The 8,360-nt window shown below is 45.7% G+C and overlaps 1 long non-coding RNA gene across 1 annotated transcript; it reads left to right on the top strand.

Annotated features, from left to right (window-relative positions):
- The first annotated feature begins 1,565 nt into the window (after positions 1–1,565).
- LOC144164116 (uncharacterized) lies at positions 1,566–7,056 on the top strand. Its single transcript, XR_013321061.1, has 3 exons — positions 1,566–1,676; positions 4,439–4,544; positions 6,709–7,056. It is a non-coding gene; the product is annotated as an uncharacterized LOC144164116 (long non-coding RNA).
- The last annotated feature ends 1,304 nt before the right edge of the window (positions 7,057–8,360 follow it).

The following is an 8,360-nucleotide window of genomic DNA, read 5'->3' as shown; positions in this document are numbered from 1 at the left end:
GCCAGCACCTTTCAGCACCTTCCAGCACCTTCCTCCATGCTGGCAGGCTTGCGGCGCAATGGCGGCAGATGTTTGCGTGACGGCAAGCTTGACTGCTGAATTGACGATGGAAAGGCATTTTCTGAATGAATGACGGCAGAAAGCCAAAACTTATACGAGAGCGAAGCGCTTGTAATAACAGAAACATAGCTTTGGCATTGACCGTTGCGAGAAAATTACAAAAGCTGCCTTTTTGAAAAGGTGTTGACGAAAACTTGGCACGCACGCTGCGCGATGACGGCAGATGTTCGCGTGACGGCAAGCTTGACTGCTGTACTGATGATGGAAAGGCATATTCCGAACGAATGCTGGCAGCAAGCCAAAATTCATTCGATAGCGAAGGACTGATATAATAACAGAAACATAGCGGTGGCATTGTGAATTTCGAGAAGAAAAAACAATAACTGCATTTTTGATAAGGTGCTGCTGAAAACTTGGCATATTAGAGAAAAGCTACTTTGATTAGCGCTTCTTGTTTTTAAGCCAGAACTTGGAGGGCTGGTATGAAACTGTATGCCCTTTATTCGCCGTTTTTGGTGTAAGGATGGCAGTGCGGACACTTACGTTGAAAACATGGGCAGCTTTTTTTCGCTGCGACAGGGTCAAACCGTCAAACCGTACGTGTTCATTTTCGCTGCGCTGAGCCCGCGGACAGAACCGTCCGTGGCATGGCTTAAATTGTACGCGGCAGACTACGGGTCTAGCGCTTCGCCGATCCTCCTTAGTTGTAATCAGCTGCCTTGAGACAGATCTAAGCACGGTATTATTACACAACATAATTTTAATTCCGGGCGCGCATGCCATTTCCCTCTATGCCATTTCACTCATAGCTACGTTGGCTTTCGTCGGGGAGAACGGGGATGTGCGATATCTCTTTTAGGTTGAGATAGCTGGCTACACTTCTCAAGGTCAGCCTCGTTTCGGAGACTGGTGCGTGCCCAAGAAGCGGTATGACTGCCGGAATGGGTTATACACGAGAAGCAGTAAACATAACTCACAATATTTATGCATTCATGGGCGATTTAGATTGACAAACCAACTAAATGGCACTTGTTCGGGCTTGGTTTCCGATTGTAGCGGTGGTGCGGTGGTAACGCGCTCGTTTTTTGTTGCAAAGTTGGTGGTTCGATCCTCCGGTGGTCTGTTTCTTTTTTTTTTTGCTGACAGCCCGATATGATTTTTTTTTTAAACGAAAAATGTGCCTGTTCTTGGTAGTTTTTAACCAAAAGTGATTTCCCCCAAAGTGATGTCGGAGGTTTATTCCACAACTCAATCGCTCATATACAGGATAGCCCAACAAACTCAACTTTTTGCTGGGTATGGCAACCTTATCTTTCTATTTACATTGCTTTATGTGTCTATGTTCAAGCCAGAATTTCTTTCGACGCATTTTGTTCACTTCGCGCCGTGTATGAACTGCGTTACGAAAATACCAAGGCACAGCCGAAACCGAAACCCCGGCCTCAGTACTCCACTGCTCCATCCAGCAACATCGCCACGCCATCACGCTGCCGCATTCCTTTCTTCCTGGCCGCCGAGACGGTGGAGTTGTACGCGCTTGTCGAGTGGCTTTGTTGTGGTTGTTTTGAAGACAGCGGATTATTGTTTCGACGAAGATATGTCGCCTCTGATTTAAGGTAAGTGACTAGTCAACTTTTTGCACTTTACTTGTGTATTTAACAGGGCAGGGCTCTTCCGTGCCGTGTTAGACGTTTGCGTCGTCGGTTAGCCCTAATGTTTTTTGACGGCGACTGATTTTGAGGGTTACGTAGATCTGCCTTTCGACCGCGGATATTGCGTGCGGGACTAGAAACAGTAGGGCTGTTCGATTTACAGTCCCGGACTCACCGCCGATTCGCTGAAAGCAGTCAGGCATTCGATTTTCTTGTGTATCCTTATGGCTTCGGGGAATCATCAGACTCCGGCGGAATATCCGCGGTGAATTCGAGTCTGTAAATCGAAGAGCCCTATTGTTTGTGCCGTGTGTACGCTTTTTGTTGAGCGAAGTAGGACCATACTGCTACGTTGGCTAAACGGTTTGGTGCTCGCAACAACCGATCGCCAATACGCGCGGTCGACCGCTCCAGGTTGAGTTCGCAAGTTTTTTTTTTTTTTTTTGTGGGTAGTTCTTTTTAAGGAATTGCAAATTGTTCTTCGCATCATTTTTCGTACCTGGACTGGAGTGGTACGCTTTAGGTAACTTTTAGCCGAGGCACATAGCAGTCTACACTACATACTGCAGGGAATGTCATTTTTCAAAGCGGTCACTCAGAAAAGAGCACTGGTACAAACAAGGCTCTCTGCGTTCAGATTGAGGGTACGATGGCTGAAATTGGCGTCACACTCGCAAGCCCCGCATGTGCAGTGAATGTTTGAGTGTTCCAATCGTTCGATAATCGCATATATGTTTGTTCATGTGCATCAGTAGCACCAAAAACGTTCATTCAACCCGAATTTGCTACCACGTCGAAACTACATGCGTATCGTGCGTCTGGTGCAGAGGTATAAGCAATGCTGGCCGCACGTGGGGAGCGTTTAAGCACTGCAACATTCACTACCGTCTCCGAATAATTCGCGGCCACGCGTGTTGCTCAGTTAAATTTTGTATTGGGCTCTCATTCTGTGGATGAGTGCACCCCGCACAAGAGCAAATGCTTAAAAAAAAAAAGTGGGTCTCCTCTGGACTGGTTAAGGCCGAAGGTCTCTTTCTAGTAGCTTGTGTACATAATTGCACAGCAAGTAATACACTCTGTTAAAAACACAACTTGATGTAAATAAATATAGTTCTAGAAAATATGCCGCTAGAGAATAGATGGGAGAACAGCCTTTTCTAGATGGTTAGATCACACTGAAAGTTTTTTCTTAATTTTTCAGAAGAGGATAACCTCTTTCTCATCGCAATAATTTTTTAAGCACTGGCTATTGTCATTATTGGCAGTAATGCATTATTGTCATGTTTCAAATTTTGCGGCCTATGCCAATGTGTATCATTTTTGAAAATCGTTTCAATGGGTTTGATGTCAATGTGAGCACAACCTTAAATCTGGTTCCCTATGCTTCCCTAAGACATCGCGGCCATTATTAAGGACTAATTACATTCATGTTTTGGAGGAAAAAAATTGTTGCCATGATATTGACGGTAGCAGCTGAAAACATGCACCGACGCATCATGTGGGCTTCAAGCACTGCGTGGGAAGAAGAATTGAACCTGGTTTAAGCTGCAATCACCTAGAAGAGACTTTAGAAACAAAAAAAATTGCTTCACTTGTATTGTTGTTCAGCAGTTCATCACAGCCTTTCCAGCCTCCTTTGGCAGAATTGTTAGGCTGTGTATAGCGTTCCGTCTAGATGGAACGGCAACTGTCACTAAAGTTCCGTCCGGAGGAGACACAACTCGCGTTGAGAGCAGTCTTTCTTGATTTTTACCCATCCAGCAAAACAGCTACCTATCACTGACTAGCCAGAATCACTGATAATTATTAATCATTATTAATAAATACAGATGATCGGACTAACTCTAGCTCAACCTGGACAGATCTCCAAGTCGCCACCCGACGCCCGCTTCACAATATTTCAGCGAGAGCAGTCGGTCTTGATTTTTACCTAACCGGCCAAACCGCTTCCGCTCACTGACTAGCCAGAGTCACTGTTAATTATTAATCACTGGTAATAATTAGAGGAGATTGGGTGTAACTGGCGATGGCTACGTCGGCCTTGGCTCCAGTGAGCGGGAGCGGCTCGGCCGCTTGAGTAAAAAACAAAGACCTACTGCTCTCATCGCGTGAATTGTAAAGCGGGTGGGAAGTTTTGCTATTACAAAACGCTAACCACGGCCACACACACACAAAAAAAAAATGGTGCGAGAATCGAACCAGCGCCTACAACGTTCGTAGTCAGCCGCGGAACCACTACACCAAATCCCAGAATGAGAAATGGCGGCTAATTGGCAGGTTTTGATTTGGCGTTCAGTCTGGACGGAACTTTAGCAGTTTTTAGCATTCCGGCTGGACGGAACGCTAGGCACTCCCTAATTGTTAAGGCAACGTTATCATCATTTAGGTCTGCGCTTTGTCACAGAATCGTGGAAGCGATTTGCCTTATAGCAATGAGAGAGCTCATCTCGGCACCTTTTTACGAATACATGAACTGGTCATAATGAACGGCATCTACTTCCAAAGAGAGAATTGAGTTAGAAGCTTGATCGTTGACATTGTCACTATGCTGTGATAGTCACTTCGGCCATCCTTACATCCAGGTAATGTGGTATTTTAACGTTCTCATACTTTCGCTTGGAGTGTGAAGAACACCTTGCTCGACACCTTAATATCGCATTTAGAACTTTGAAGGATTAAGGCTAACGCAACTTGCTTGTTGTTTGCCACTCACTTCTATTTTGCAGGCTACTGACTGTTACACCTTGCAGTGGAGATCAGCTGGCATGCCCTACTTGGTGGATGGACCTATCTGGATGGACCTCTCATCAGATGTCACTGGCTGTTTTTCAGGTTGGTTACAATAGGGGAGCACCTAGTTCTATACAATTGTAGTGCAATGCTATGACGTGCACTGTGAAATTCAGTTACCAGAACTTGCCTAATTTGACCGAAAGTGCAGTGCTTTGGTCTTCCAATAGCACTGTATATATATGCTGGTCGGCATCTTCATTTCAGCAATTCATTGCTCTCCAAGTTTGGAATCAGTGAATTTGGATGTATTGTATTTAACGTCTTTATGTATTGTTTAACATGAACCTTTGCTGCCATTGTACATTGGACTGCTGAAACACAAGCACGAAGGTGGGAGTTCTTAGTAAAAAAGAGAACTAGGATGCACATGATGCAACATTTAGAAGTGACACAGCTGCTTGATATCCCCCTTTTCGTGCAGCCCACCGAATGCTCCTCTCCGCCTGTGAGAACGATAGCTCTCTTTTCCTCCGCCGCGTCGCCTGTGGTGCGCGCTATCGGTGATGCGGTGGCGTCAATTCGGAAAGTGGCCACACAATCAGCCATCCGCGCTACAGTTCTTGGTTGGGCTGTTGTGTTATTGCGCTTCATGCTTCACTTGAGACACCTTGCTGAACAGGCTGCAATCACATATTTACGTGGAGTAGATGCATGGTCCTTAACATGGGATTGCACTATTCAGCTTGTTTTACTGGAATTTTCGATTCTGTAGCGTATTCGTGACCTTTGGGCTTTTTCTGAAGGAACTTGGGGCTGCTGATGAAGACAGGCGAAAATATCAAGGTGGCGTGGGACAGCTTAATTTTTTCCAGGTTCGGCTCAATGTGTGATCAGCTTAGGAGCCAAACTGGGTTCACAAGTGACAACTTTTATTGGATCCTAAAGAGGGCCTTGAGAACAAAACAGTCCCTAACTTTCTGCATTCCATCAAACATCCCCCCCTCTCTCTCTAGAAAATTTGTTCTAAGGTTCTTAATGAGGTGGTTTGGTCAAATAAAAGGAACGATGGGTCATTTTGCCGCGCTGGATGTAGCAAAACATGCTGATGTTGTAGTGTGTTGTCAACCGACATGCCTAGGAACATGGCGCTGTTTGTTTGGTGGCTGTCTGTGACAATACGGATAATGAAGAACCCTACCTCTTACACAGTTGAGCACACTAAAATTCAGGTTACGGAGCCGGTCATGCTTCCTGTTCCCGGTAAAAAAATACCCTAAGGGGATAACGTCAGCCGCGGAAAGCCCCCGCAGGACAAACCAAAGGAGCCTGCAGGCTAATTCAGTGGCACCACCGGTTCAAGGTTCACAGCTTATATCAAGGCCGAAAATATGTCGACTTGGCAGCCATAAATTACTTTTTCCTGTATTGACATTTCGTCAGTAATCAGGCTGCAGTATGGTTCTTTTAGTGACCGCAAGTTTTGTCCCTCCACTTGAAGCCGTTCCTTTATTAGGTTTATTACTCGAGTCTCTTGCAGAAGGTCCGACAAGATTTTTAGTGTGCTTTGACACGGCAGCTTCAGCAGTTTTTTGCCCCTCACATGCTCGTATCCTTTACAAGAAGTCGCCTTCCACAACACTTTGCTGCAACGTGGGTTCCTGTCTAGTTAGCGCGCCTTATCACTATTGATAATCTGTTCTATGGCAAATTTGACACACCCGTTCTCCTTCTTGTGCGGCTTCCGAAAGGGTCTTTAGTGCTTACACAGCTCGGTTGTCCTCATAGTATTGAACTTTCTCTAATTTCATCACAAGTTTGCTGAAGTTTTTGCAAGCGTTCCTTTAGTCTGCACTTTCATCTCAAGACTGTGTGCGTTTCTTTTCGTCGCTTCAATGCATCCAACCAGGTTAATGTCATCTGGCCTTCTTCACTTTTCAATTTAACGTGTTCCTAACCTTCAACACACTCGCCTGAAGCTACATTTTTTTGCGCGTGGTATTCGCTGGCTGCGCTTTGAGCATAGAATTCTTCTAGACGAGGGTGTTTTGCTTCTTTCCCACCTGCTGCTAATGCATGTTCTCTTGAAATTCTCGGTTGCATGCATGCACGCTTGCATCTTACTAAAATCCTTTCCCGGGAAAGGCATTGCCACCATGCGATGCCTTTTAGAGCAGTGCCGGTCAAGAGCACCCTTCCATGACCTGAAGGGAGTCCTAGCAGGATGGTTTCCACTTAATTTGTTGAAAATGTTCTTTTTCTGCAGGCTTTCTATTTTTATGGCAAAGAGGAAGGGCAGAAGCAAGGGACCACATCGGAGTGACCATCTCAGAATGTTTAAGGAGGTATGTGAAATGTGAATATACATTTGTTTTGAGTTGATCTGGATTGTATAAGCTTTAGTGTGTAACTCAGTTTTTTTTTCTTTTCAGCTGCCCACCAGTTCGAAGATAGTCACCGTATTTGATATTTAATGATAATATATTCAACGTTAAAACCAAGTTTGTTTTGTGTAATATTTTTAAGCACCCCAGCACACACATCTAAGCTCTCATAAAATGGTTAAGTTTTCAGATCATTGTAGCAGGATAGCAGAAAAATGATCACGACATGAATGGACAAAGCAAAACGCATATGCAAGCTTACTTATTTGCTGCAAATCTTATTTTATAAATTTATTCGCAAGAAATGAAACCAGTTTTTAATTAGCATTGCATAGCATCTTTCCTTTTCATGTCGTCATCAATTTTTGCAATTTCGCATATCTGCCGTCATACTGTCACCCGAGCTGCCAGCATCGACGCTACCATTGCCATCAGCTACCGACGCATGCCGTCATCCATCACCCTGCCAGCATGCAGTCATCTGCCATCATCCATCACCCTGCCAGCATGCAGTCATCTGCCATCATGCCATCATTATTGCCATTACCATAATCCACCATGTTGATTTTTGATGGATTCCATCAACTCCACATTTTCAATAGGGAAAAACCCTTTAAAATGCATTCCGACATATTTTATAGATATATTTCGACAGTTCAACGCCCTCACCACATCAGGGCTACCAATTAGGGTGAGAGCATCAACGACGTGTCAAATAGGGCTTGGCCACGCCACATTGGTTCGTGCCCATTGAGCGGACGCCTTTCTGAATTGCGGAGCGTAGCGTTGAGGTGCAAGTCTGCGAAATGACGCCTACATGAAATACTATACAATGCCCCAGTAGGGCTTATGATGCTTTGGGCCATACCGGCGGAGGGGCGTGGGAAGAAAAGAGACGGGCGCTTGGAGGCTGCGGGTACGGGTCATACATTCCCAACACCATTTTGTCTTTACAGAGCGCGCCCTGCGCTCAAGATGGTTCGGAAAGACGCGCTCAATTGTGGCAAGAAAGCGCCGTCGTTGGTGAGTGGCGTGCCTCGTTGCCAGCGTGGGCGCTTGGACTGCGTCAGCCTGGGCGGTGACTTTTGTGAGTGCTGCGCAGCCTCTTTGCCGCCCTGCATTGGTAAACTTGCTCCCTGGTGTGCAGCCGTTCGCTCTTCGGCTAGGAGAGGAGGCGAACCCGTGGAGTTCTGTGCCCCGAGGTTTGGCTCCATCACTGCGTGATTCGAGGTCCTGCTGACCAATCCTACCTCCTGCGCGGCACACAATAGACGCGATGAATTAAACTCCCGCGCAGGATTGCCAGTACCAGGGTGTGCTGAAATGTTTTAAGATATTGAAAACCAGCCAGCCCGCGAGTATGGTGCACGTACACTTCGCGTCTGTTAACTAAGGGGCGATTGGTAAGATGCAACACGTTGGGCATAAACCAGTTTGTCGATTGCGAAGACAGCAAGGTTTTCCAATCCCTTTTGTAAGTACGTCTGTGTACCTAGTTGTAAATACAGTTATTTTGTCTTCATCGCGTCATGGT

This window comes from Haemaphysalis longicornis, unplaced genomic scaffold (genome assembly GCF_048455015.1).
Source record: "Haemaphysalis longicornis isolate Haplotype H1 unplaced genomic scaffold, Haemaphysalis longicornis Haplotype H1 scaffold_13, whole genome shotgun sequence".
Lineage (NCBI taxonomy): Eukaryota > Metazoa > Arthropoda > Arachnida > Ixodida > Ixodidae > Haemaphysalis > Haemaphysalis longicornis.
The sequence above is the reverse complement of the archived record's forward strand: the minus strand, read 5'-3'. Positions and strand labels throughout refer to the sequence as shown.